Source organism: Falco rusticolus, chromosome Z (assembly GCF_015220075.1).
Source record: "Falco rusticolus isolate bFalRus1 chromosome Z, bFalRus1.pri, whole genome shotgun sequence".
NCBI lineage: Eukaryota > Metazoa > Chordata > Aves > Falconiformes > Falconidae > Falco > Falco rusticolus.
Genome location: NC_051210.1, coordinates 37,666,853 through 37,682,795, shown reverse-complemented (window position 1 = coordinate 37,682,795; position 15,943 = coordinate 37,666,853). Strand labels below are relative to the sequence as shown.

The following is a 15,943-nucleotide window of genomic DNA, read 5'->3' as shown; positions in this document are numbered from 1 at the left end:
CAGCAATACTGCACCAACCGAGATTCCCTGATTCCCATCCATAAAGTAATTTGCTGACTAGAAAGCCAAGGAGTGATCAGCAGGACCCACTCACTCTTTAATAGTTCCATATGGCCAGTGCAAAAGTCTAATGGAGAATGGAGACTAACAGTAGACAATCATGGCCTGAATGAAGTCATGCCACCATTGAGCACTACTGTGCCAGACATGCTAGAACTTCAATATGAACTGGAATCAAAGGCAGCTAAGTGGCATGCCACCGTTGATACTGCAAATGTGGTTTTCTCAATCCCTTTGGCTGCAGAGTACAGGCCACAGTTTGCCTTCACTTGAAGGGGCATCCAATATACCTGGAATCGACTGCCCCAGGAGTGGAAACACAGCCCTACCATCTGCCACAGACTGACCCAGACTGCACTGGACCACGGTGAAGCTCCAGAACATCTGCAATACATTGATGACATCATCATCTGGGGCAATACAGCAAAATAAATTTTTGAGAAAGGGGAGAAAATAATCCAAATCCTTCCTAAAGCTGGTTTTGCCATAAAAGTCAAGGGACCCGCACAGTTTCAGGGAATAAATGGCAAGACAGACATCACGAGATCCCAATGAATGTGATCAACAAAGTAACAGCTATGTCTCCACCAACTAATAAGAAAGAAACTCAGGCTTTCTTAGGCATTGTGGGCTTTTGGAGAATGCACATTCCAAACTACAGTATGATTGTAAGCCCTCTTTATCACGTGATCCAAAAGAAGAATGATTTTAAATGGGGCTCTGAGCAACAACAAGCCTTTGAACAAATTAAACAGGAGATGGTTCAAGCAGTTGCTCTTGGGCCAGTTGTCCAGGAATCTTGGAAATGAGTATGAAAAACTGGATGCACCCCACGCCAGTTCTTTTGACCAACTGGGCAACAGACACCACCACATCAATAACAATCTTCCAACATGGGAAAATATTATAGAAAATTATTAATAGCTCATGCTTACAAGTATTCACTATCTTGCACCAGGGAAAATGACATATTTATGGCTATAGCATATATGCAAACTAAAAGAGTATTACAAATTATAATCATTGACATGATTAGACAAGCTACAATGCGAAACATTCTTACAGAGGTAGTATCGTTATCAAACCTCCACTAACCTAGAATGAGATTTCTCTAATTGAATGCAGCAAATTTTAAGAGCTATCTGTATCATCCAGAAATAAATCAGCTACAATTCTTCATAATCCTAATCTTAAATGCTGACATATTGAATGTGTATCATGTGATCCACTTGAGTTTGCAAACCACTATGATACTTTAAAACTATGAATGTTGAAGGTTGTCACAAACATGACTATTGTATCAAAGGTTAGAGTCATAATACTTGTCCATTGCCACACCCCACTGATTCTTCCTCCCGTACATCTGATTTAGTCAAGGAGAGTAACCCCTCTATAGTTTATGTTGCTACAGGTCATTTGTGTGTCAGAACTGTTTGTACTTACATTCTTAATTCTCTGGACAAGCTCAAGAAGTGGGCCTATTTGAAACTTATGAGGTTCAACAAGGTCAAGTGCAAGGTCCTGCACCTGCGCTGTGGCAACCCTCAGTATCAATACAGGTTGGGGGATGAAGAGATTGAAGCAGCCCTGCTGAGGACTTGGGGCTACTGGTGGATGAAAAGCTGGATCTGTCAATGTGTGCTAAACTAAAAGAGGGTAGATTCAGACTAGCTGCCAGGAAGAAATTTTTTAAAATTAGGGTGGTGAAACACTGGAACAGGTTGCCCAGACAGTTGGTAGATGCCCCACCCCTGGTAACAATTCAAGGTCACGTTGGGTGGGGTTCTGAGGAACCTGATCTAGTTGAAGATGTCCCTGCTCCTGCAGGGAGGTTGGACTAGATGACCTTTAAAGAACCATTCCAACCCAAACCATTCCATGATTCTACAATTATTTTAATTTCAGGAAAATTCAATCAATGGTTGCTTATCTCAACAGCTCTCTTGCAATATCTCAGTGCTATATACATGTGGTTATGGATTTTATAACCATTTATAACCCTGCTTGAACAGTACAGCTTTGCTAAGCTGTACTTTCATCTTTACCATTCTTTATACCCTATTTTGTGCTTTCTCAATACTTTCCCTAATGCTCTCAGAAATGTCTCTAGTTAGGCATCCTTGATGTAAGCTTCTTTAAACTATAAATGGATAATGTCCAGTCCCTTGTTGATGAATTTGAGAGTTGTGAAATTAACAAAAGGCTGACTGAAGACAGGAGGATTCTGTCCTGCCAGTAATAATTTTAAGCAAAGTATGTACGCCTGTACATGCATGTTCCTGTATTTTTTCTGTCAAAGAGTCTGAATTTATAAATGACATGATCCGTGACTGTGAATTGAGATCTTACCCTGTCTGTTTGCTACTGTCAGACTAAGAAACCCCAGATGTGTCTCCATCCTTTGAACCAAATCATCCATTCCCCAAACCAGTTTCATTTATTGTGACTCTTAAGTATACATGGGGCTCTTGGCCACACTTAACAGCACTTCAGGGCTCCCTCACGAATGGAACTTTCTCAATGTTGTAACAGGAAGTCATTGTCATGTCAGGATACATTTGCAAAGCTCTACTTCAAGAAAAGTAGCCATTTGATTTGCTAAGGCAGGCTGGGCTTCAGCTGTTCACCTCGTTTTCGTTGTTAAATAAATTAACTTCTCCTCTGACAAATTAAGTAATCTTTGTTACTAGTGTTTCCCATTTTCTTGTCAGTCTGAAGCTATGACTGACTCTTGGAAGTCTATGCTTGAATGAAATACTGAACTGATTCACTAGGATTTGATGACACTGTATTTTCACCAGGAAGTCTACAGATGCCTTTACTGTTTTCTTTCCTATGATTAAGGGCTTACACAGTTTCATCTGAAAATTTCTGGTATGGCTTTCTGAATTTCCTCATGTTCCAACTCCATCTAGATCATGCATATTTCATTCTTAATTAGAAAATGCTCTCCATGGCAGTCAAGAAACTTGCTGCTTCTCGTCTATGTATCCCGGGATTTAACACTAATAGTTCAGAAGATGACACTTATCTGTGGTCTGGCGATTGCTGAACAACAGTCCTGACTACCTGCAGGTTTTCCATCAACTGCCCTCTCAGCCTACTGGAAGCCAAAAGCTGGGAGGACACAGGACAGTCTATCAGGACCGTGTGAAGAACTTGTAACCAGTGCTTTTTTTCAGCTGGGATTTTTGAAGTGTTCCCCCACCCTGTTTTTTGTTTCCCTGTTCCATAAATGAAAAAAAGGATATGTTTTTAATGGAACCCTTTATGTTTTGCAGGAAATACTCCTTCTCCATCCCAGTAACATTGCCTCTCTTGCAACAAGAAAACAATTTAGTGCAAAATGCAGTCTTTTGCTTTTCTTTCAGACAGCCTCTATTACTTATGCTTTGCCTCGTCAGATGAAATGCTAGCCAGCCTTCTGGTACCTGCACACTTGGGCTTCTCTGTACAAACAAGACCACTTACGCTTCCCCAGATCACCTACACACTGAGGGTTGGAAGATGACCCGGGACACCGCAGAAACCCACTGGAAAGTGCTGGGCCCCAGGAAAACCCGCAGAGCAGCAGCCATGGCCCTGGGCCCCAGGTAGGCCGCGGCCCCAAGGCCTGCCCGGGGAGGAGCCGCTGCTGGTGAGCGGCACCGCCACCACTGACCGCGGCGGCCCGCCCGTGAGGCGGCGCTGGGCGCGCTGCGGAGCGGAGCGGGCGGGCAGGCAGGCGGGGCGAGGGCCGCCCGCCACCTCAGGGCCGGGCGGGCCGTGTTTCGAGGAGGCCTGGCACTCGGCGACCCGCCGGAAGGCTCCAGGAGCGGCCCGCGGCGCCGCCGTGATGGTGGGTAGCAGGCAGGGCAAAGCGGCGGCAGGCGAGCGGCGGGCAGCGGCCGCGGGCGCGCAGGCGCGCTGCGATCGGCGACGGCGGGCGGGACAGGGAAAGCGCTTCCTCCGCTCCTGTCGCAGTTTGGGAGCCGCAGTGCGCCTGCGTGCCGGCGGGAGGGGGCTGGGCGGGGGAGGAGGGCGGGGCCCGGCCCTGTGTTTTGAACGGCTCGATGCGGGCGGCTCACTATTTGGCAGGAAGGTGAGGAGGCCTCTATCCTGGCGGTGGAGTTCGCGTAGGGTAAGAGGGATCCAAATGTGGCAGAGGCGAGCAGGAGGCAGCGGCGGCGGAGGGGGGCAAACGAGACAAGGGGAGCGGCCGTCCCCGCTGCCACCGCAGAGGAGCTGAGCGGCCTGGCCAGGCAGAGAGCCGCGGCTGCAGCGCTGGCACCCCTGGGCCGCCCGCCTGGTACCCCCGGACGCCCGTCCCGCCGGCAGGTGAGCGAACGGGGAAGGCGGGGGGGGAGGGGAGGGAAGCGGGGGGGGGGGGGGGGGGGCGAGCGCAGCCCGTCGCGCCGCCCTTGGCCTGGCCCGGCCCAGTACCTGGCAGAGCCAGAGGGAGTCGCTGTGGGGGGAACCGGAGCTCCCAGCCCAGCCTCGCCTCGCCTCCCCTCCCCCGGGGCTGACATGTATCCACCCGCGGCGTCCCGTCCCGTCCCCGCGTCCCCTCCTCTGCCGTGGTCCGGCGCCCCTCCGGTACCACCTCCGGCCCCCGCCTCGGCGGCGCGCCCGGAAGACGCAGGAGGCGGGCGGCAGCGGTGCCGCAGGGGCCCTGGGCTCGTGTTGCCGTGTCTGCCCTCCCTTCCCCCGCAGCGCCCTGGCTGCCTGGCACCCCCCACCTTTCCGGGCTCCGGTGGGCTGCCGCCCTTCCCTGGCACGGGTCCCGCTGCACATCCACCCTCCGCACCCTGCCGGAGCGCGGGGGTCGGGGCCGCCCCGCCCCCCCCGCCTCTGCGGCGCTATTGTATGTGGGCTGGGGCCCGCCGAGGGGCTGCCGGCAGATAAGCATCCCCCTCGGCAGCGCACGCCAGGGGAGGCGGAGGCGGGGGGAGCGTGCCCCGGGCCCCCGCGGGGAAGCAGGGCGAAGGGGGCGTGAGTGCGGCGGGGCCGGAGCGGGCCGGGCCGCGCCGCGGCAGCCGTAGGGGGAGCCGCCGCCCCGGGCTGGCAGCGGCGGGGCTGCGGGCTGCGCTGCCGCGGTGCGAGGCGGCCCGAGTGCGCGTGTGTGTGCGTGAGTGTGTGCGCGCTCCGCTCGGGCTGCGCTGGGATCCTTTGTCTGCTGCTGCCGCCTTCTCCTCCTCCCTCCCTCCCTTCCCTCTCTCTGTGCCTGCCTCTCCTCCCTCCTCGCCTTCTTCTCTCCCTCCCTTCGTTCCCCGCGCTCCCAGACTCCAAGCGCTGCTGCAGCTGCAGGTTTGTAAATACTGGACCAACACACACACAACATGGCTGACGCTCGCCCTGCTCCTCCACCAGGGTCTCCGCCTTCTCCCTCTGCCTCCGCCGCTTAGCTTTTCCTCTGTTTAGGCTTTTGTTTCTTCCCCCTCCCCCCTCATCTCCCATCCAAAAAAAAAGAGGAAAAACAATTCACCCTTCTTATTGCGCGCATGGCGGGATTTCAAGGGTAAGGATCCTCGCTTTGGAGGCTTTCTCCTTTCGTTTTGCTGTTTACAACAAAATGAAACCTAAAATCAAAGGGGATTTCGGAACCTGGCAAGGCCTGGGGTGAGGGAGGAAGGGAGGGAAGGGGGGGGGGGAACTGGGTGAGCCCCGCTGAGAGAGGCTTGATTGGAATGTGCGTATCTTTTTCTCTTTTTGGGTGGGGGGAGTGCTGGCAGAGATGAATACTGTGTTACACTTGCGGAATGATCCAGGGCCGTTTTCTTTCATTTGAGGACGTAGTTCGGTATAAGGTGTCAACTCAGCACAGTCACATTAGAAAGACCTGAACTAGTTATGTCAGAATAGGCATTGTGTAGGTAAAAACCGTAGCATAGGCTTTTTTGATTTCTTGGCATTCCCTGTACCTCCTTGTCCATATCTTAAGCAGCTTGGAAATTGTGGGATAAAAACTGGAATTAACACTTGACAGGTCTTTGTGTTGCTAGTTTTCTGTCACATTAATTTGCCCTTGTGATGACAATAGCATAAACCGAAGCATTTCCTTTTTGCTTAAAAGGAGAGCTGAAGGTTTTTTTTAAAAAAAGACATGGCATTGTGAACTTAAGTGAGCTCCCAAACTAAAACAAGACAGCATGCTTCTGACCTCTGCTAACACAAGGCAATTGCTCAGTTCAGTACCCCCCACCTCAGTTATTCAGAGCACCCTCTTCTGGCTTTGATGAATATGGCTTATTTTTTTGCTTGTTTATGATGTAAAACCAAAATAACATTTGAAGGTACATTGTTGAGGGTATCTAAAGTGATCTGCTGCGGAACAGATTTATATATAGGTTGGAAGTTAAGGGTGAATGCTGAAGGAGCAAAGACATGATGCTTTATGTTGCTTTCTAGACATGTTACTTAATTCATAGTACATGTTTAATTTTTCAAAGATTGAATAAAGGCCGTGTCTTTAAATATAATCATATACACATAAATAGCCCTGGCTTCTGTTAATATCTGAGCGCAGCCCTGAAGTAACAAATGTCCTAGCTCTGTTGTCTTTGTCTACTTTGCTTTGGAAGCTTCTAGTGGAGGAGCACTGGCATGGCATTACAGCTTTTACTGAGACAGGAATAAAAACTCCACTTTCATGCTGGAATTAAGTATCATATATCAATACTTTTTTCTGCTACTTTTTTCATCCCCGTTAAAAAGCGTTGATTAATTGGAGGTGAGGAGAAAATAATTTATAATAATAAGCTTACAGCAACATTAAGACTTGAGTGGAGTCATCCAAGTTACAAGATCATTTTGGAATGTGTACCTACGTCATGGCTTCTGAGCCAACTGTACTACTTCTAGATGGAAAAGTCCGAGCAAAAGCCTGTAACTTGAGTAGATCCCTGCAACAGTCACTTTTTTTTTAACATTTAACAACCTGAAGGCAATATTGGTAAAGCTAGAATAGTTTACTAGTTGTAGCTAATTAGTCATTCATTACGATAGACACCAAATGTTGAAATTTATGCTGTCCTTAAGTGTGAAATGTACTGAGGTATGCAGCTTCTCTCTCAGAATAGGCCTTTGGATACTTAAGCTGATTCTTAGGCTGAAGAGCAAAATAATAGACTATCCGCAACACATCCGTTTAAATAATGGACCACTTAAAAATAGTCACATTTGTTAACTCTGGTACATTGTAGTTTTGTTGCTAGAACTGAATTTTATTCTGTAAAATTCAGCTCTACTTCATTAACTTTGTGAAGTTTTTTGCCAGTAGCATCTTTGCTATAGCTTGCAATTGGGTTCTTCTCCATGACACCTAGATTTTGGTCTTGGTTGTGTTGGTTTGGTCAAAAATCAGTATTATGGGCCTTCATATCCCATGAATAGCTGACCTAGTTTAAGAACTTGCCTTGTGTCTTTGGTATCACCAAGTGAAGACACTAGAGTGTTTTTGTCATTGTGGGTAAAACTAGGTAGTGTTTGACCAAATTAAAACCCTGCTACTAGTAAAATCTAATTTTCCAAAACTGTTTACTTTTTCCTATTGGGAGGTGAGACTGACGAAGACAACTGCAAGAAAGGCAGTCTCAGTGATCAGCTTGCTGGACAGTGTTAAAATTAACTGATTTCTTTTAACAAAAAATACTTTTCAATGCACCTTTTGATCAATAAAATCATGACTCGGTGTAGTTCTAAATATTTATGAAATTACCAATTAAAATAAAAGGTCCGAAGGGTAATAAACACTTCTAGTTCCTCTTATTCTTCAATACTCTTCGTTTATTTTCTTAGTCTGACTAGTGTTCTTCCATTGACTTATTACGCTGTATCTCTCCTTGCTATCTGCTGCAAAGCTGCACTCTTTGACATGTTCAGATCTGTGAACATATAGCTGATGCAACAGCTGTTTTAAAGTGGTTTTTAATGTAGTGCATAATTTGCTTAATGTTTGACAAATGAAAGATTTTTCAATAAGATTCTGTTTTCTGAAGAAAACAAGCAGCCATTTTTTTTTCTCTTTTTAGAATGAAGGTTGTTGCTGTAAACTCTTCATGCTTTCATTTTGGTTTCCCATGCTTCCGTTCCTTTCTTTCCCCAGGTATTGGAAAGATCAAACTTAACTTCTTAATGGTATGGCATGAGAGTATGTTTTTGCAGATGGCTAGAACTGACTCAGCAAAGTGGTTTAAAAAACATCTTTCAAAAGCTGTTCACTGAAGCTGAACGAAGGGAGAAAATCACTATTATGGAAATTTATTTCCTGTTGTGTGGTTAGATAGCTTGTTTCTCTCTGAGATTTTTTTTTTTATTTGTTGGTTTTATCGTTTCCCTTCTCTTACTGCTCTCCAGAGTTCAGTGGCTTTATGGTTGGAAGGTGAGTGCTGATCCTTCTGGACACTGGTTTTCCTAATAAGTACTTTCTGCATATCAAGATGTGCCCCACTTCCTATCCAGATACTACTTAGGTGTCAGCATACCATGTGACTTAAAAGAATGAGGAATTAGAACTTCCTTGTATAAATGTGCAGACTGGGTCCTTCCACATCTCTATGACATGGATAAATGTTGAGTTCATTGAAACAGCATAGCTACCTGATTGCTGTTTATCTATGGACAGTTGATTGTAGAGATGAAGTGTCTCATCACGGATCCATTTCAAGCAATAGTGAAATATTGTAATTAAAAATTCCTGCTTTCATCGTGTGTGGGGGTTGCAGTTAAGTTTCCATTGTAGTGTAAAGTGTGTATTTGCTGATGGCATGTGGAATTCGGGAGACGGATTGATTTGGCTATCAGATTGTGGAGAATGGTTCTACAAATCCAACTTAACCTTTATAGGTTTCTTTCCTGTAATATATATTGTGAAACTGCAGTAAATCTATGCTATATGTTTGACTTGCTTGGAAACTTTCTTGAAACAGGTCCACAAAATGCTGAAATGTATAGAAATTGTCATCATTACTTGTGGTGACTGCTAGCCTTAATTACTATGTAATCATATTCTAATTTTGCAGTTATTGCAAAGCGGTTCAGATATTGTTGAGATCTGCTTGCAGAATAGGGGTTACTGGGAGTATACTGTAAGCACTTAACAAGTAGGTTTTTGTAGTCTTCTTGGTAAGACTATAAAGCTTATAAATCCTCAAGAGCTGATTAGCTCTGGGTTGTCCTGTTTGCTTGAGTTTTGTTTGCTTGCTTGCTGGGTGGGTTTGTTTGTTATTAAATGTTACCGTTGAATATTCCGATACAGTATTCAAGGTCTGCACCTACAGGTACTGGTGAGAGCAGTTACTTATATCAAGAGCAGTTCTGTGGATTTCAATCGTTTAGTAAGTACTTAACTTACACAGAATGACTGCTGAGCTTTAGAACTCTGGCTCCGTATGTTAGTTTGAACAAAATGGAGTTGTATCATTTTAGGTACTCCTTTGCAGTTCTCCGTGAATTTTCCAGCTGTTATCACATTCCTGATTACGATGGCCTTGCACAAGGAGAACACTAGTATCATGGTGACGAACTGTTGAGTCCACTTGCTGTCTTTGAAATCATCGCTTTGTTTTCACTTCACCACTTCTGGCCCAGCTGTATGCAAGTCCTAGTCTGTGACTGCATTGGGTCTGGTAGTCCCTTTCTAACGGTGCCAGCTACTTCAGCAGAAGGGCCTTAGGTTCAATCACTGCAGCTGCCTTTCTTGAGGGGCTGGTAGTGTGTGGTAACCTAATTGTCCTTTAATGCTGGTTTCAGGATGTTTGTTTTAGTGTCAGAGTGTTGGGGAACCTGTCTGGTGAAGTCGTAAGACTGCTTTTATGCACAAGTTTGGAATGAAAGTACTCTTAATAAAATCTGTTGCCTGCTTTAATGTCACTGGTGGATCTTCCATCCTTTCGTTTTCAGAGAGTCTTTCTAATTGTTCAGAGGTAGTCTTGAATCCTGAGATCCTGATCTTGGCAAATAATTATTTAACTTTGGGAGTAGCCTATTAAGATGACAGTTCCCTCTGAATGTGTACCTTAGAGGCTTTTTATTCCTAACCATTGTGTTGCTTTTTCTCTCTTAGATTCTTGTTGGAGCAGAACAATTAGTAAGTGAATACAGGGAATGTTTGTATGTTTTATCTGTTTTACAACCTAGTTAACAGAGCAATAAAGTGTAACATTACCTGGAAATTTAATGGCCACCACTGATGCGGCTTCTTAAAATGATACCACTCTACCCAGATGTGGTGAGTCCTATATAAAATCAGTAATTTTTTTCCAATTATGTTCTTCAACTTGTTCTAAAGCATAGTAAGCTGTTCTGGCTGGTCTGTGCCATCTTGTTGAAGTCCATACAATTTCACCTATACAGACTTGAATTTTACTCCCTTTCAAAAAAAAAACAAAACCCAAACAACCCAACTTTTTTTCCCTGTGAACTTGTATTAATCCAATTTAAATGTAAAAATTAACTTTACTGGATCATAGTGTCTTAGCCCAGGTGAGTAAGAACTAAAAGATTTATTAGATGATAGATTTCTGGTCTGGTATTTATTAAAATCAAATAATTATTTCTGTTGCAAAACTCATTTTCCCAATTTAGTATTTATGTTCCTTATACAGAATTCTTCCCTAGTATTCAAAACAAAGGTAGCTTAAGTCTGGTGTATAATCTTGGGTTTGCTGTTGTGATTTTTAAATATCAAAATTTCCAGCTTTCTGTATTCAATGAAAATGTTGAGAGTCAAGTAGCATAGGAGAAGGCATGTTCTAGAATTGTTCCTTGCTGACATTGCTGTTTTCTTGATAACCTTTATCCAAATGCCTTGACAAAAAATGTCTGCTAAAATTCAGTAAAGTGCTTTCTAGTATGCAGAGGTTAAGTACTTACTATATATGGAGAAGTACTGTGTCTGTTCTTCTGCAAGTCTGGAACTTCTCTGATCTTCAGCTTGAACTGTAAAAATGTCTGCAGATTAGACTGTCTTTATTCAATTTTCTAGGAATGATAAAAATAAATAAAAATAACACTTGGAGAATGTAGGTTGTGATACTTGTATAACTACACTTGGAAGACAGTTGGCTATGTCTGTATGATTCTGGACAATTCTTTGCCTGTCCTGTTTCATAACCATGTGTGGTTTAGGCAATGATCTGAACATCAAAGTGAAATCAGAATGGGAGCAAGTATATTAGAGATTAATTTACTACTTCCTTCTCCAAACCTTCTAGTTGCAGAAAGCTAAGCATTTATTAAATGGATATAATTACTTCTTTCTTCATTAATCCTCTTCAGAAGTTCTTTGTCTTAATGGTGAAAGATCACACACAAATTCATTAACGGTTGTTTTATTGTCAGTGGAACTGGTTTTGGAAGATATGATCAGCCAAAATCCATGCTTTGACGAGAGCATATGAAAAGAAAAAGCTTAACAGTAAATTCTGCCTTTCATGTGACTTCATAGACATTGAACTCTTAAAGTGCTTTTCGGGTTAAGGAATATGCAGATTTTTTTATGTACTTGGAAACCATAGATTGTTGGGTACTCATGGTTGACATCACATTGGTAGCAGGAGGGAGCACTCAACAGTGGCTGTCTAAGCACTCATAGCTGCTGGAGGGAGGAAGAAAAGGCTTCTCTAGCAGTGAATAAAGATAAAATCTCTTTTAGTCCCTAGACTGCAAGTGTACACCTCAGGTGAATTCCTTCTGTCTTCTGCACCCCCCATTTTTTTTTAGTAAAAGTATACTTTACATTAATGTTAGGTGCCAGCCATAAGACAGAGAGGGCAGGCGGACTGTCTTCTGGTTCGTGGGCTCTCCTAACTGTTCAAGTTGGGGGGAGATTCATTCCTACCCTCACTTACACTTGTGGTTTGTTTGCAGAGACATGAGACAAATTTATGTTATATCACTAGGGACATGTGGCTGTATTAATAATGGATGAAAAGTACATTTTCAAATAGGAGTGTCTTGCTGTGACCTTGGTGGGGCACCAGGAGTGAAGGAAGCACTGCATCACAGGTCCTTTTAAGCTATATGCTTGAAGAACAGAATTTATATGGATTAATTTGAGGGTGAGGTGGGTTGTTTTGTTTTTCCCCATATATATAAAATTAATTGAAGGCAGAAAAGGGAAGAGAGTGTGAGACTTTGCTATGAATAAACATCCTAATTTTCAGTCAGGCTTGTAACCACATTTCTGAAAGATTTATACTTGGGCTGGGGTGGCATAAGGTTAAATTTGAAGTAGCAATCAGCATAAAAGGCAGAGGAATGGTTATCTGTTCTCATGTCTGCTCTGTTTATCTGTAGGACAGACTCCTAGAAAACTTCACCCACTTTTATGGGAAAGGATATCCTGCCTTCTGAGATCCTGTTTTCATTGGAAGATCCCTCATTCTTTTCCCTTTTTGAATTTCTGTTTCTCCCCTTCTGCTTCTCAGTTGAATAGACTCAACCTTGTTTTGAGTACTATGGGACAATTTAGTCCTGTCTGCAAATAAGTGTGTGCATTTCCAAAAGGAAGAAGGGATGTGGGTTTTTTGGGAGGCCACTTTTTGTTGTTACTGATACCTAGACTGATGCAGAATCTCAGGAAACACAATAAAGTGTTTATATTGGTGAATCTAGTTCAGGTTAGATATAAAGCTTTCTGGAGAGAAAATTACGTTACAGAACTAGAAACAGAAAAGATTACATCTTGCTGCTGAAAGTTCTCACTCTTACTGTTATCTCCAGTCTGGGTTCTTCACCCCGTGTGCAAGAGCTGACCTACACACAGAGCAGACCAATTTCTTTATTGCGTATCTGTGCAGAGATGGGTGCTGGGTGGTAAATCCACAAAGCTAGCACACCTCTTAACACATGGTAAAACATTTTATTCCCTTTGAGTAATTGTTTATAATTACATGTAGTCACACTTAATTCTCACTAGCTCAGCCTCATCTCCATTTAAAGGTACAGTATTCTTTTTACCACCCACTTTTTGTGGGGAGAGGGCTTTCTTTGCTTGAGGGTGGATTTTCTAGTATGCTAATTAGGATGATTCACACATAGTGCCAGAAATTTTCTGTTTAGTCTCATTAACCATTTGGCTCTCCTTTTTATTTTTATTGTTATTTCCTAGAGTGGAGGGAGAATGAATAGACACCATAAATACATGATATATTGTTAACTACTTGTAAGGATTAACTAGCATCCTTTATTTTTAAAATTCTTCCTTGTTTTTTCTTTATACTTTTTTTTCCTCTTTTTATTTTTAAACTAAGTAATTCTTGTGTCAATATGAAACAGTGGCTTCTCATCTGATCACAAGAAATGGCCCCAAAACAGAAAACTGACCTTCCTGAGTTGTTCTTCACCTGGATTCTTCCATTAGCAAAGCAAAAGAAAAGGAGATAAGGATGGAGTGCTGAATAAGAGTAGGGATGCATTGCATGTTATTTGTAAGGGTTGATTAACATTCTTCATTTTTCAAATTCTTTGTCTTTCATTATAGATACTTAGATGTGTCTTTTTTTAAAGTAAATAATTCTTGTATCACTATCTTGATTGATTTACTTTCTCATTTCCATTCAAGCTGCATGCATAGTGCAGTAATTTCAAAGCACGGGTTTTGATCAGAGCTTACTACCAAAGTCTAAGAAAGGAGAGCATGTTTGCTGCGGTACGAGCAAGGTATGGTGGGGACCAAGTGATTCCAAGGTGGTCCTTATTCTTAAAGTGTTGGCTTCCCTCTTGCCATCATTTTATCACACTTTTGTGCTGCTATAGAGAAAAAGGAGTGTTCTAAAATTTTCAAATATATTTAAGCTATGCAGGTGATCTCTTAAAGTACCTTTTTTTTTTCACAGCCCAGTAAATAACTCTTCAGAGAAACTTGGAACAGTTCTTCAGCCTTTTAAGTACTTCAAGATCTTCTAATTTGTTTCATGACTATGTGAATACCATACCAGTTTCAGAACTAGTACTTTGTGTATTTTTCTTAAGTGTTTTAAAAAGCACCAGCAGTATGAAGATCGGTCAGTTCTGATGTCTGCACTGCTTTAAGGCAGTCAACTGGTTTCACAGCTTGATTTTTCTTTCCTGATTGTCCTGCCTCTCCCCACACACCCCTCCCCAGCTTATGCACAGTGTGTTGTGCTTCCCACCAAAAGTCTGAAAGATCTGTGTGTAAGCAAAGAAAATACCATTTAATGTCACAATGCTGATGGCTCTTATGTTTCTTAGAAAAAAGTAAGATCAACAGTTCAGTAAGTTACCATTGTCCCTACTGACGAATCCAGTGTTGACTGTGGTACTTAATACTATTACAAATCCTTGATACCTTTTCTCTAGTGCTATATGACTCTTCAAGTAACAATTTTTTTTAAGTGCTGGTTTTCCAGTGATCCTCCAAATTTATCAAAAGCATTGTAGTTAGCTGTAGCTAAAACTCATAATACAATGCTGAATTTTGTTTTCAGTGCCTTGCTGTTACTGTGTATTACAACTTTGGCATCTGTTGCAGCTATTCACCATTTAAGCTGATAATCTGTTTAGGCTGAGATTCATATTAACATCGTAGACAGTCAGTGAATATTCTACAGGTGATCTGGAAAAAAGGAAAAGCACATTATTGCTTAGTAGCCACAGCAAGAGACTTGCATTTTTAGTTGTGATTCGCATTTCCAGTGTAAACAGTTACTTGAATACATGTATGAAAACTGCTTTAATCTAAGCTAAAATGGCTGAAGGTGAATAAAATAGTTAAGACTAATTCAGTTCACGACTGATTGCTCAGCTTTCTCAAGACACAGATTAAAGGCAAGAAATAGTTTTCCCTGAGCCCTCTTTTTGATGTTTTTTTTTTCCTGATTGTTGTGAAGATAGGATGAAAATCACTCCTGATTTTAAGTTGTCTAATGACTTCTATAAGCTTTTCTAAAAATAAAATGTGTAGGGACGTTTCTTCTGTTTTCTGAGTAGAGCTTGGAGTCTCTGAATCGGTGTGATTGTGCTTCAGTTTGCAGAACGTTACTGTTTACTCTTTCATTGCAGTAATTACTACCAATACTATTTGTCCATTTTTTTGTGGCTGGAGGAGGCCATAGTTTACCCAATAACTTCACTCTAATTCCTGTCCATTTTTTTGTGGCTGGAGGAGGCCATAGTTTACCCAATAACTTCACTCTAATTCCTCCCCCGACTCCCAGCTGATATAAGAAACACAACTACATTTTTATCGGGCTGAAGGCAGTCAGTATCTGTGTCCAACAGAGATCCAAGTTAATACCTCTGATTCATTAAACACTGTCGTGATTGTGGTTACTATGGTGTTGATTATGGGAGAGGTTTAGGCATGTGTGTCTCAAATCTGTAAATGAATGCTCTCATAGTGCAGCTTGTGATGGTTTTGGCTGTTCACAGAGCAAGTGTGGATAACTGTTTTCTAACCTGATCTCTCAGCATTTTGTGGCCTTGATTTTTTTGCTTTTAAGTGCCGAGTTACTACTTATTTGTCAATATCCTTACTGGTTACTTAAAATGAGGTTCATAGCAAATTTTGGCTTTCTGATCAATTCTGTGAATAATAGCTTGTCCTAACAAGAATTTTGAATGCACATGCATTTTTTTCTGCTTTTAAACTGGTAGGTGGTATGTGCTCCAGCACATAAGTATTGCTGTGTAATTGGCTTGTGCTCTCCCCCAAATTGGTGGCCTGCCACTGCTCATCTTAAAGACAAATAATGAATGTTATGAATAAGTTACAGAACAGCTGAAGAAATTGGATGTTGACTGTAAGAATCAATGATTATTAAAGCATGAACTGTCGCCTCTGAATGCAGGAAACAAAGTATGTTTGTGGGCCTTCATGAATAAAGTTGTAGAAGCCTGCTGAATTAGAGAGAAAAAAGTGTTTCAAGTATGTCAGCAAAAT

The 15,943-nt window shown here is 42.7% G+C and overlaps 1 protein-coding gene across 3 annotated transcripts in view; it reads left to right on the top strand.

The window, feature by feature from the left end:
- The first annotated feature begins 3,777 nt into the window (after positions 1 to 3,777).
- The window catches only part of SPIN1 (spindlin 1), a 49,104-nt gene continuing 36,938 nt past the window's right edge, over positions 3,778 to 15,943 (top strand). The window contains exons 1-2 of one of the 3 annotated variants that reach the window (XM_037373317.1): positions 3,778 to 3,898; positions 4,138 to 4,377. The gene's annotated coding sequence lies outside the window, so the exon portion shown is untranslated. Of the gene's footprint in view, positions 3,899 to 4,137; positions 4,378 to 5,112; positions 5,558 to 15,943 lie in introns of those variants that run through there. The other 2 variants (XM_037373318.1, XM_037373319.1) reach the window with 2 other exon arrangements.